The sequence below is a fragment of the Arachis hypogaea genome, chromosome 12, assembly GCF_003086295.3.
Source record: "Arachis hypogaea cultivar Tifrunner chromosome 12, arahy.Tifrunner.gnm2.J5K5, whole genome shotgun sequence".
NCBI classification, from domain to species: domain Eukaryota; kingdom Viridiplantae; phylum Streptophyta; class Magnoliopsida; order Fabales; family Fabaceae; genus Arachis; species Arachis hypogaea.
The window spans coordinates 27,333,613-27,347,475 of NC_092047.1; the positions used below are offsets into that span (position 1 = coordinate 27,333,613).

Consider the following 13,863-nt stretch of genomic DNA (forward strand, 5'->3'; position numbering starts at 1 on the left):
TTATTTTTCTATTCAATTCAAGCTTATTCTTATTCCAAGATATTCACTCGTACTTCAACCTGATGAATGTGATGACCCGTGACACTCATCATCATTCTCGCCTATGAACGCATGCCTGACAATCAATTTCGTTCTATCTGCAATAGCTTGAGCGTTTATCTCTTGGGCTCCTGGTTCAGATCAGAGTCTTCGTGATATAAGCTAGAATTATTGGCGGTCATTCTTGAGATCCGAAAAGTCTAAACCTTATCTGTGGTATTCTGAGTGGGATCCGGGATGGGATGACTGTGACGAGCTTCAAACTCACGAGTGTTAGGCGTAGTGACAGATGCAAAAGGATCAATGGATCCTATTTCAACATGAGTGAGAACTGACAGATGATTAGCCATGCGGTGACAGCGCATTTGGACCATTTTCACTGAGAGGACGTGATGAGCGGATAATTTATACGCTTTTTGGCATTGTTTTTAGTATGTTTTTAGTAGGATCTAGTTACTTTTAGGGATGTTTTCATTAGTTTTTATGTTAAATTCACATTTCTGGACTTTACTATGAGTTTGTGTGTTTTTCTGTGATTTCAGGTATTTTTTGGCTGAAATTGAGGGACTTGAGCAAAAATCAGATTCAGAGGTTGAAGAAGGACTGCTGATGTTGTTGGATTCTGACCTCCCTACACTCAAAATGGATTTTCTGGAGCTACAGAACTCAAAATGGTGCGCTTTTAATTGCGTTGGAAGGTAGACATCCAGGGCTTTCCAGCAATATATAATAGTCCATACTTTTCCAAAGTTTATACGACGCAAACTGGCATTCAACGCCAGCTCTCTGCCCAATTCTGGCGTCCAGCGCCAGAAACAAGTTGCAAAGTAGAGTTCAACGCCCAAAATGGCACAAAAGCTGGCGTTCAACTCCAAGAATGACCTCTCCACGTGTAGACTTCAAGCTCAGCCCAAGCACACACCAAGTGGGCCCCAGAAGTAGATTTATGCATCAATTACTTACTTCTGTAAACCCTAGTAGCTAGTTTATTATAAATAGGACCTTTTACTATTGTATTAGACATCTTTGATCAGTTGTATGCTATCTGAAATCACATTTGAGGGCTGGCCTCTCGGCCATGCCTGAACCTTCTTCACTTATGTATTTTCAACGGTAGAGTTTCTACACTCCATAGATTAAGGTGTGGAGCTCTGTTGTTCCTCAAAGATTAATGCAAAGTACTACTGTTTTTCTATTCAATTCATCTTATTTCGCTTCCAAGATATTCATTTGCACTTCAACCTGAATGTGATGAACGTGACAATCATCATCATTCCTTATGAACGCGTTCCTGACAACCACTTCCGTTCTACCTTAGATTGAATGAGTATCTCTTAGATCTCTTAATCAGAATCTTCGTGGTGTAAGCTAGACTGATGGCGGCTTTCAAGAGAATCCGGAAAGTCTAAACCTTGTCTGTGGTATTCCGAGTAGGATTCAATGATTGAATGACTGTGACGAGCTTCAAACTCGCGAGTGCTGGGCGTAGTGACAGACGCAAAAGGAGGGTGAATCCTATTCCAGCATGATCGGGAACCTCAGATGATTAGCCGTGCCGTGACAGGGCATCTTGGACCATTTTCACAAGAGGAGGGGATGTAGCCACTGACAACAGTGATGCCCTTGCATAAAGCCAGCCATGGAAAGGAGTAAGACTGATTGGATGAAGGCAGCAGGAAAGCAGAGGTTCAGAGGAACGAGAGCATCTCTATACGCTTATCTGAAATTCTCACCAATGAATTACATAAGTGTCTCTATCCCTATTTTTTGTTTAATTACTATTATTTTCGAAAACTCCATAATCAATTATTATCCGCTTGACTGAGATTTACAAGGTGACCATAGCTTGCTTCATACCAACAATCTCCGTGGGATCGACCCTTACTCACGTAAGGTTTATTACTTGGACGACCCAGTGCACTTGCTGGTTAGTTGTATCAAAGTTGTGACAAGTTATGAATTGAGATTAGAGCACCAAGCCTTTGGAGCCTATACCAGAGATCACAATTTCGTGCACCAAGTTTTTGGCGCCGTTCCCAGGGATTGTTCGAGTTTGGACAACTGACGGTTCATCTTGTTGCTCAGATTAGGTAATTTTCTTTTTGTATTATTTTAAAAAAATTTTCAAAAATTTCTTTCAAAAATTTTTCTCTTGTTTTCGAAAAAAAATAAAAATATTTTCAAAAATATATTTTTCTTCAAAATTTTTAAGAATGAATTCTAGTGTTTCATGAAACATGTTGAATCCTATCTGGCTGTAAAGCCATACCCAAACTGCTTTGGGATTGGTCTTCAACTAATCACCTCATTGGATGTAATTTACATGCTAGAGCTTGGCTGGCTGTTAAGCCATGCCTGACCCTTTGATTGGAGCTTTAGACTAAAGAGCATAAGATTCCTGGAATTCATATTAAAAATTTTGGAATCCTTATTTTTCTTTTTCAAAAGGATTTTCGAAAAAATTAAAAGTACAAAAAAAAAATCATAAAATCATAAAAATAAAAAATATTTCATGTTTCTTGTTTGAGTCTTGAGTCATGTTATAAGTTTGGTGTCAATTGCATGTGCATCTTGCATTTTTCGAAAAAAATCATGCATTCATAGTGTTCTTCATGATCTTCAAGTTGTTCTTGGTAAGTCTTCTTGTTTGATCTTTGCATTTGCATGTTTTGTGTCTTTTCTTATTTTTCATATGCATTCTTGGATTCTTAGTGTCTAAGCATTAAAGAATTCTAAGTTTGGTGTCTTGCATGTTTTCTTTGCATTAAAAATTTTTCAAAAATGTGTTCTTGATGTTCATCATGATCTTCATAGTGTTCTTGGTGTTCATCTTGACATTCATAGCATTCTTGCAGTGATTCATTGTTTTGATCCATAACTTTCATGCATTGCATCATTTTTCTTGTTTTTCTCTCTCATCATAAAAATTTAAAAAATAAAAAAAAATATATCTTTCCCTTTTTCTCTCTTAAAATTTCGAAAATTAGATTTGACTTTTTCAAAAATTTTTAAAATCTAGTTGTTTTTAAGAGTCAAATCAAATTTTCAATTTGAAAATCTTATCTTTTTCAAAAATCTTTTCAAAAAATCAAATCTTTTTCATTTTTCTTAGTTATTTTTGAAAATTCTAAAAATATTTTTCAAAAATCTTTTTCTTATCTTTATCACATAATTTTCGAAAATAACATCATCAATTAATGTTTTGATTCAAAAATTTCAAGTTTGTTACTTACTTGTTAAGAAAGATTCAAACTTTAAGTTCTAGAATCATATCTTGTGATTTCTTGTGAATCAAGTCATTAATTGTGATTTTAAAAAATCAAATCTTTTTCAAAACCAATTTCAATCATATCTTTTCAAAAATATCTTCTTATCTTACCTTTTTCAAAAAAAATTTTGATTTCAAAATATCTTTTCTAACTTCTTATCTTCTTATCTTTTCAAAATTGATTTTCAAAATTTGTTTCAACTAACTAACTAACTTTTTGTTTGTTTCTTATCTTTTTCAAAACCACCTAACTAACTCTCTCTCTCTAATTTTCAAAAATATCTCCCTCTTTTTCAAAAATTCTTTTTAATTAATTAATTACTTTAATTTTTTATTTTAATTTTCGAAAATTACTAACCTTTTTCAAAAACTATTTTCGAAAATCACTAACTCTTTTTCAAAAATAATTTTCGAAAATTCTCCTTCTCTCTCATCTCCTTCTATTTTATTTATTCATCTACTAACATCTCTTCCTCACATCACTCACCAAATTCGAACCCCTCTTCTATCTGTGTTCGAATTTTTTCTCTTCTTTTCTTCTTCTACTAACAATAAGGAACCTCTTTACTGTGACATAGAGGATTCCTCTTCTTTTCTTTTTCTCTTCTCCTTCTTATGAGCAGGGACAAAGAAAAAGGCATTCTTGTTGAAGCTGATCCAGAACCTGAAAGGACTCTGAAGAGAAAACTAAGAGAAGCTAAATTACAACAATCCAGAGACAACCTTATTGAAAATTTCGAACAAGTAAAGGAGATGGCAGCCGAACCCAACAACAATAATGCAAGGAGAATGCTTGGTGACTTTACTGCACCTAATTCCAATTTACATGGAAGAAGCATCTCCATTCCTGCCATTGGAGCAAACAACTTTGAGCTGAAACCTCAGCTAGTTTCTCTAATGCAGCAGAACTGCAAGTTTCATGGACTTCCATCTGAAGATCCTTTTCAGTTCTTAACTGAATTCTTGTAGATATGTGATACTGTTAAGACTAATGGAGTAGATCCTGAAGTCTACAGGCTCATGCTTTTCCCTTTTGCTGTAAGAGACAGAGCTAGAGTGTGGTTGGATTCTCAACCCAGAGATAGCCTGAACTCTTGGGATAAGCTGGTCACGACTTTCTTAGCCAAGTTCTTTCCTCCTCAAAAGCTGAGCAAGCTTAGAGTGGATGTTCAGACCTTCAGACAGAAAGAAGGTGAATCCCTCTATGAAGCTTGGGAAAGATACAAGCAGTTGACCAAAAAGTGTCCTTCTGACATGCTTTCAGAATGGACCATCCTGGACATATTCTATGATGGTTTATCTGAGTTATCAAAGATGTCATTGGATACTTCTGCAGGTGGATCCATTCACCTAAAGAAAACGCCTGCAGAAGCTCAAGAACTCATTGACATGGTTGCTAATAACCAGTTTATGTACACTTCTGAGAGGAATCCTGTGAGTAATGGGACGCCTATAAAGAAGGGAGTTCTTGAAATTGATACTCTGAATGCTATATTGGCTCAGAATAAAATATTGACTCAGCAAGTCAATATGATTTCTCAGAGTCTGAATGGAATGCAAGCTGCATCCAACAGTACTCAAGAGGCATCTTCTGAAGAAGAAGCTTATGATCCTGAGAACCCTGCAATAGCAGAGATAAATTACATGGGTGAACCTTATGGAAACACCTACAATCCATCATGGAGAAATCACCCAAATCTCTCATGGAAGGATCAAAAGCCTCAACAAGGCTTTAATAATGGTGGAAGAAACAGGTTTAGCAATAGCAAGCCTTTTCCATCATTCACTCAACAACAGACAGAGAATTCTGAGCAGAATCCATCTAGCTTAGCAAATTTAGTCTCTGATCTATCTAAGGCCACTGTGAGTTTCATGAATGAAACAAGGTCTTCCATTAGAAATTTGGAAGTACAAGTGGGCTAGCTGAGTAAAAGGATCACTGAAATCCCTCCTAGTACTCTCCCAAGCAATACAGAAGAGAATCCAAAAGGAGAGTGCAAGGCCATTGAATTAATCACCATGGTCGAACCCACAAGAGAGGAGAAGGACGTGAATCCCAAGGAGGAAGACCTCCTGGGACGTCCAGTGATCAATAAGGAGCTTCCCTCTGAGGAACCTAAGGAATCTGAGACTCATCTAGAGACCATAGAGATTCCATTGAACCTCCTTATGCCATTCATGAGCTCTGATGAGTATTCCTCTTCTGAAGAGAATGAGGATGTTACTGAAGAGCAAGCTGCCAAGTTCCTTGGTGCAATCATGAAGCTGAATGCCAAATTGTTTGGCATTGATACTTGGGAAGATGAACCTCCCTTGTTCACCAATGAACTAAGTGATCTGGATCAACTGACATTGCCTCAGAAGAAACAGGATCCTGGAAAGTTCATAATACCTTGTACCATAGGCACCATGATCTTTAAGGCTCTGTGTGACCTTGGTTTAGGGATAAACCTCATGCCCCTCTTTGTAATAGAGAAATTGGGAATCTATGGGGTACAAGTTACTAAAATCTCATTAGAGATGGCAGACAATTCAAGAAAACAGGCTTATGGACAAGTAGAGGACGTGTTAGTAAAGGTTGAAGGCCTTTACATCCCTGCTGATTTCATAGTCCTAGATACTGGAAAGGAAGAGGATGAATCCATCATCCTAGGAAGACCTTTCCTAGCCACAGCAAGAGCTGTGATTGATGTGGACAGAGGAGAATTGATCTTTCAAATAAATGAGGACAACCTTGTGTTTACAACTCAAGGATCTCTCTCTGCATCCATGGAGAGGAAGCAGAAAAAGCTTCTCTCAAGGCAGAGTCAACCAAAGCCCCCACAGTCAAACTTTAAGTTTGGTGTTGGGAGGCCACAACCAAACTCTAAGTTTGGTGTCAAACCCCCATATCCAAATTCTAAGTTTGGTGTTGGGAGGTTTCAACAAAGCTCTGCACATCTGTGAGGCTCCATGAGAGCCCACTGTCAAGCTATTGACATTAAAAAAGCGCTTGTTGGGAGGCAACTCAATGTTTATTTATCTAATTTTCATTGTTTTTCATGTTTTATTAGGTTCATGATCATGTGGAGTCACAAAATAAATATAAAAATTGAAAATGGAATCAAAAATAGCAGAAGAAAAATCACACCCTGGAGGAAGACCTTACTGGCGTTTAAACGCCAGTAAGAAGCATGTTTTGGGCGTTCAACGCCAGAACAGAGCATGGTTCTGGCGCTGAACGCCAGAAATGGGCAGCATCTGGGCGTTTGAACGCCAGAAACGCACCCTGGAGAAGAGCTGGCGCTGAACGCCCAGAACAAGCATGGTTCTGGCGTTCAACGCCAGAGAGGGGCAACAAATGGGCGTTCAACGCCCAAAACAAGCACCAATCTGGCGCTGAACGCCCAGAGTTGTGTGCAAGGGCATTTTGCATGCCCAATTTGGTGCAAGGTTGTAAATCCTTGAACACCTCAGGATCTGTGGACCCCACAGGATCCCCACCTACCTCCACTCACTTCTTCTCACCCCTCTTTCACACAATCCCATAAACACTCTTCCCCAAAACCCTTCACCAATCACCTCAACCTCTCTTCCCCATCACCTCTTCACCACTCACATCCATCCACTCTTCCCCATAAACCTACCTCATAAACTCCACCTACCTTCAAAATTCAAAATCAATTTCCCACCCAACCCATCCCATATGGCCGAAACTTAACCCCCCCTCCCTTCCCTATATAAAGCCTTCCATTCTTCTTCATTTTCACACAACAAAACCCTCTCTTTCCCTTCTTGGCCGAAACACACATCCCCCCTCTTCTCCATATTTTCTTCTTCTTCTTCTTCATCTAATTCTTTCTTTTCTTGCTCGAGGGCGAGCAATATTCTAAGTTTGGTGTGGTAAAAGCATAAGCTTTTTGTGTTTCTATTACCATTAATGGCACCTAAGACCGGAGAATCCTCTAAAAAAGGGAAAGGGAAGACAAAAGCTTCCACCTCCGAGTCATGAGAGATGGAAAGGTTCATCTCCAAAGCCCATCAAGACCACTTCTATGATGTTGTGGCCAAGAAGAAGGTGATCCCCGAGGTCCCTTTCAAGCTCAAGAGAAATGAGTATCCGGAGATCCGACATGAAATCCAAAGAAGAGGTTGGGAAGTTCTAACAAACCCCATCCAACAAGTCGGCATCTTAATGGTTCAAGAGTTCTATGCCAATGCATGGATCACTAAGAACCATGATCAAAGTAAGAACCCGAATCCAAAGAATTATATTACAATGGTTCGGGGGAAATACTTAGATTTTAGTCCGGAAAATGTGAGGTTGGCGTTTAACTTGCCCATGATGCAAGGAGATGAACGCCCCTACACTAGAAGGGTCAACTTTAATCAAAGGTTGGACCAAGTCTTTATGGACATATGTGTGGAAGGAGCTCAATGGAAGATTGACTCCAAAGGCAAGCCGGTTCAACTAAGAAGACTGGACCTCAAGCCTGTGGCTAGAGGATGGTTGGAGTTCATCCAACGCTCCATCATCCCTACTAGCAACCGATCTGAAGTTACTGTGGATCGGGCCATCATGATCCATAGCATCATGATTGGAGAGGAAGTAGAAGTTCATGAAGTCATCTCCCTTGAACTCTACAAAATAGCCGAAAAGCCCTCTCCTGGGGCAAGGCTAGCTTTTCCTCATCTTATTTGCCATCTATGTTACTCAGTTGGAGCTTTCATAAAAGGAGACATTCACATTGAGGAAGAGAAGCCCATCACTAAGAAAAAGATGGAGCAAGCAAGAGAGTCCATTCATGGAGCTCAAGAGGTGCAGGAAGCTCATCACCATGAGATCCCGGAGATGCCTCAAACGCATTTTCCTCCACAAAACTATTGGGAGCAAATCAACACCTCCCTAGGAGAATTAAGTTCCATCATGGGACAACTAAGGGTGGAACATCAAGAGCACTCCATCATCCTTCATGAAATAAGAGAAGATCAAAAAGCAATGAGGGAGGAGCAACAAAGACAAGGAAGAGACATAGAAGAGCTCAAGGACATCATTGGTTCCTCAAGAAGGAAACGCCACCATCACTAAGGTGGATTCATTCCTTGTTCTTATTTCTTCTATTTTTCGTTTTTTATGTTATGTGCTTATCTATGTTTGTGTCTTCATTACATGATCATTAGTATTTAGTAACTTTGTCTTAAAGTTATGAATGTCCTATAAATCCATCACCTCTCTTAAATAAAAATTGTTTTAATTCAAAAGAACAAGAAGTACATGAGTTTTGAATTTATCCTTGAACTTAGTTTAATTATATTGATGTGGTGACAATGCTTCTCGTTTTCTGAATGTATGCTTGAACAGTGCATATGTCTTTTGAAGTTGTTGTTTAAGAATGTTAAATATGTTGGCTCTTGAAAGAATGATGACAAAGAGACATGTTATTTGATAATCTAAAAAATCATAAAAATGATTCTTGAAGCAAGAAAAAGCAGCAAAGAACAAAGCTTGCAGAAAAAAAAAAAAGAATAGGCGAGAAAAAAAAATAGAAAGAAAAAGAAAAAACAAGCAGAAAAAGCCAAAGCTCTTAAAACCAAGAGGCAAGAGCAAAAAGCCAATGACCCTTAAAACCAAAAGGCAAGGGCAAATAAAAAGGATCCCAAGGCTTTGAGCATCAGTGGATAGGAGGGCCTAAAGGAATAAAATCCTGGCCTAAGCGGCTAAACCAAGCTGTCCCTAACCATGTGCTTGTGGCGTGTAGGTGTCAAGTGAAAACTTGAGACTGAGCGGTTAAAGTCAAGGTCCAAAGCAAAAAAAGAGTGTGCTTAAGAACCCTGGACACCTCTAATTGGGGACTTTAGCAAAGCTGAGTCACAATCTGAAAAGGTTCACCCAATTATGTGTCTGTGGCATTTATGTATCCGGTGGTAATACTGGAAAACAAAGTGCTTAGGGCCACGGCCAAGACTCATAAAGAAGCTGTGTTCAAGAATCATCATACTAAACTAGGAGAGTCAATAACACTATCTGAACTCTGAGTTCCTATAGATGCCAATCATTCTGAACCTCCATGGATAAAGTGAGATGCCAAAACTATTCAAGAGGCAAAAACCTACAAGTCCCGCTCATCTGATTGGAGCTATGTTTCATTGATAGTTTGGAATTTATAGTATATTCTCTTATTTTTATCCTATTTGATTTTCAGTTGCTTGGGGACAAGCAACAATTTAAGTTTGGTGTTGTGATGAGCAGATAATTTATACGCTTTTTGGCACTGTTTTTAGTAGGATCTAGTTACTTTTAGGGATGTTTTCATTAGTTTTTATGTTAAATTCATATTTCTGGACTTTACTATGAGTTTGTGTATTTTTCTGTGATTTCAGGTATTTTCTGGCTGAAATTGAGGGACTTGAGCAAAAATTAGATTCAGAGGTTGAAGAAGGACTGCTGATGCTGTTGGATTCTGACCTCCCTGCACTCAAAATGGATTTTCTGGAGCTACAGAACTCAAAATGGTGCGCTTCCAATTGCGTTGGAAGGTAGACATCCAGGGCTTTTCAGCAATATATAATAGTTCATACTTTGCTCAAATTTAGACGATGCAAACTGGCGTTCAACGCCAGCTCTCTGCCCAATTCTGGCGTCTAGCGCCAGAAACAAGTTGCAAAGTAGAGTTCAACGCCCAAAATGGCACAAAAGCTGGCGTTCAACTCCAAGAATGACCTCTCCACGTGTAGACTTCAAGCTCAGCCCAAGCACACACCAAGTGGGCCCCGGATGTGGATTTATGCCTCAATTACTTACTTCTGTAAACCCTAGTAGCTAGTTTATTATAAATAAGACCTTTTACTATTGTATTAGACATCTTTGATCAGTTGTATGATATCTGAGATCACATTTGAGGGCTGGCCTCTCGGCCATGCCTGAACCTTCTTCACTTATGTATTTTCAACGGTAGAGTTTCTACACTCCATAGATTAAGGTGTGGAACTCTGCTGTTCCTCAAAGATTAATACAAAGTACTACTGTTTTTCTATTCAATTCATCTTATTTCGCTTCCAAGATATTCATTTGCACTTCAACCTGAATGTGATGAACGTGACAATCATCATCATTCCTTATGAACGCGTGCCTGACAACCACTTCCGTTCTACCTTAGATTGAATGAGTATCTCTTAGATCTCTTAATCAGAATCTTCGTGGTGTAAGTTAGATTGATGGCGGAATTCAAGAGAATCCGAAAAGTCTAAACCTTGTCTGTGGTATTCCGAGTAGGATTCAATGATTGAATGACTGTGACGAGCTTCAAACTCGCGAGTGCTGGGCGTAGAGACAGACGCAAAAGGAGGGTGAATCCTATTCCAGCATGATCGAGAACCTCAGATGATTAGCCGTGCCGTGACAGGGCATCTTGGACCATTTTCACAAGAGGAGGGGATGTAGCCACAGACAACGGTGATTCCCTTGCATAAAGCCAGCCATGGAAAGGAGTAAGACTGATTGGATGAAGGCAGCAGGAAAGCAGAGGTTCAGAGGAACGAGAGCATCTCTATACGCTTATCTGAAATTCTCACCAATGAATTACATAAGTGTCTCTATCCCTATTTTCTGTTTAATTAGTATTATTTTCGAAAACTCCATAATCAATTATTATCCGCTTGACTGAGATTTACAAGGTGACCATAGCTTGCTTCATACCAACAATCTCCGTGGGATCGACCCTTACTCACGTAAGGTTTATTACTTAGACGACCCAGTGCACTTGATGGTTAGTTATCGAAGTTGTGACAAGTTATGAATTGAGATTAGAGCACCAAGCCTTTGGAGCCTATACCAGAGATCACAATTTCGTGCACCAGGACGGGAGGAAGCCATTGACGACGGTGATGCCCAACATACAGCTTGCCATGGAAAGGAGTATGAATGATTGGATGAAAGTAATAGGAAAGCAGAAGTTCAGAAGCAACAAGCATCTTCATACGCTTATCTGAAATCCCACCAATGAATTACATAAGTACCTCTATCTTATTTTATATTTTATTCATCTTTTAATTATCAATTCACCATAACCATTTGAATCCGCCTGACTGAGATTTACATGGATGACCATAGCTTGCTTCAAGCCGACAATCGCCGTGGGATCGACCCTTACTCATGTAAGGTTTATTACTTGGACGACCCAGTGTACTTGCTAGTTAGTTGTGCGGAGTTGTGAAGAAGAATTGAGATTATGAACGTGCGTACCAAGTTTTTGGCGCAGTTGCAATCACAATTTCGTGCACCAAGTTTTTGGCGCCGTTGCCGGGGATTGTTCGAGTTTGGACAACTGACGGTTCATCTTGTTGCTCAGATTAGGTAATTTTATTTTATTTTAAAGGTTTTTATTTTCGAAAAAAATTCAAAAAAAAAATAAATTATTCTATGTTCTTCAGAATTTTTAAGAATGAATTCTAGAGTTTCAGATAATGCTTTTATCATCACAGGAGCTAGTTGATTCCCATCAATTTGGCTGTTGTATGTAATGTCCTGCTGAAGCTTGGCTAGCCATGTCTAATCTTTTTAGACTGAAGTTTTAGACTAACATTGCATGATTCCTGGAATTCTTATTAAAAATTTTGAAATCCTTATTTTTATTTTTTCAAATAATTTTTGAAAAATACAAAAAAATTTAATAAAATCATAAAAACCAAAAATTTTATGTTTGCTGTTTGAGTCCAGTGTCAAATTGTGAGTTTGGTGTCAATTGCATCTTTTTAACTCTTCTTAAAATTTTTGAAAACTCATGCATGGTGTTCTTCATGATTTTCAAGTTGTTCTTGATGATCTTCTTTGTTTGATCTTTGCATTTTCATGTTTTGTGTCTTTTCTTGATTTTTCATATGCATTTTTAATTTGTTAGTGTCTAAACATTGAAAATTTCTAAGTTTGGTGTCTTGCATGTGTGTCTTTTCTTAAATTTTTTAAAAATAAGTTCTTGGTGTTCATCTTGACATTCAAAGTTTTCTTGGTGTTCATCTTGATATTCAAAGTGTTCTTGCATGCATCATGTGTTTTGATCTTGAATTTTCATGTTTTGCATTATTTTTATGTTTTTCTCTCTCCTCATTAAAAATCAAAAATAAAAAAATATCTTTTCCTTATTTTGCTCATAATTTTCGAAAATTTGGTTTGATTTGGTCAAAAGTTTTAAAAATCTAGTTGTTTCTTATGAGTCAAGTCAAATTTTCAATTTAAAAATCCTATCTTTTCAAAACTTTTTCAAAAATCAAATCTTTTTCATTTTTACTTTATTTTCGAAAACTTTTAAAAATTGATTTTTAAAATCTTTTTCTTATTTTTATTTCATATTTGCGAAATTAATGCTAACAATTAATATTTTGATTCAAAAATTTTAAGTTGTTACTTGCCTATTAAGAAAGGATCAAACTTTAAATTCTAAAATCATATCTTTTAGTTTTTTGTTAGTTAAGTAATCAACTTTAATTTCAAAATCAAATCTTTTTTAAATTCCTTTTTCAAATCTTTTTCAAAATAAATTTCAAAATCTTTTCTAACTTCTTATCCTTTCAAAATTGATTTTCAAATTTTTTTTTAATTAACTACTTAACTTTTTGTTTGATTTTAAAAGTTTTCTATTTCAATCATATCTTTTTCAAAACCACCTAACTACTTTTCTCTCTCCAATTTTCGAAATCACTAACAACTTTTTCAAAAATCTCTTTTTATTTAATTAATTCATTTAGTTTGAAATTTTATTTTATTTCCCTTTTAAATTTCGAATTATAACTAATATTTAAAATAAAAACAAAAATATTTTTATTTTATTTTATTTAATTTTCGAATTCTTCCCCCTCTCATCTCTTTCTCTTCTCATTCTTCTATTCTTCTCTTTTTCTACTCACATAAGGGAATCTCTATACTGTGACATAGAGAATTCCATATTTTCTTTGTTCTCTTCTTTTTCATATGAGCAGGAATAGGGACAAAGACATTTTTATTGAAAGGACTCTTAAGAGGAAACTAAGAGAAGCTACAGCACAACCCTCTGGAGAGAACCTGACAGAAATTTTCGAAAAAGAAGGAGACATGGCCGAACCCAATAACAATGGTGGAGATGCAAGGAAAATGCTTGGTGACTTTATTGCACCCTCTTCTGACTTCTGTGGAAGAAGCATCTCAATTCCTGCAATTGGAGCAAACAACTTTGAGCTTAAGCTTCAATTAGTTTCTCTAATGTAGCAGAATTGCAAGTTTCATGGACTTTCATTGGAAGATCCTCATCAGTTCTTAGCTGAATTCTTGCAAGTCTGTGATACTGTTAAAACCAATGGGGTTAATCCTGAGGTCTACAGACTTATGCTTTTCCCCTTTGCTGTAAGAGACAGAGCTAGGACATGGTTGGACTCACAACCTAAAGACAGCCTGAACTCTTGGAAAAAATTGGTCAATGCTTTCTTGGCCAAATTCTTTCCACCTCAAAAGATGAGTAAGCTTAGAGTGGAAATCCAAACCTTCAGACAGAAGGAAGGTGAGTCCCTCTATGAAGCTTGAGAAAGATATAAGCAATTGATCTAAAGGT

At 37.4% G+C, this 13,863-nt stretch overlaps 1 non-coding gene across 1 annotated transcript; it reads right to left on the reverse strand.

Annotated features, from left to right (window-relative positions):
- Positions 1–4,459: 4,459 nt before the first annotated feature.
- Positions 4,460–4,567, reverse strand: LOC112731057 (small nucleolar RNA R71). Its single transcript, XR_003166852.1, has one exon. It is a non-coding gene; the product is annotated as a small nucleolar RNA R71 (small nucleolar RNA).
- Between the last annotated feature and the right edge of the window lie 9,296 nt (positions 4,568–13,863).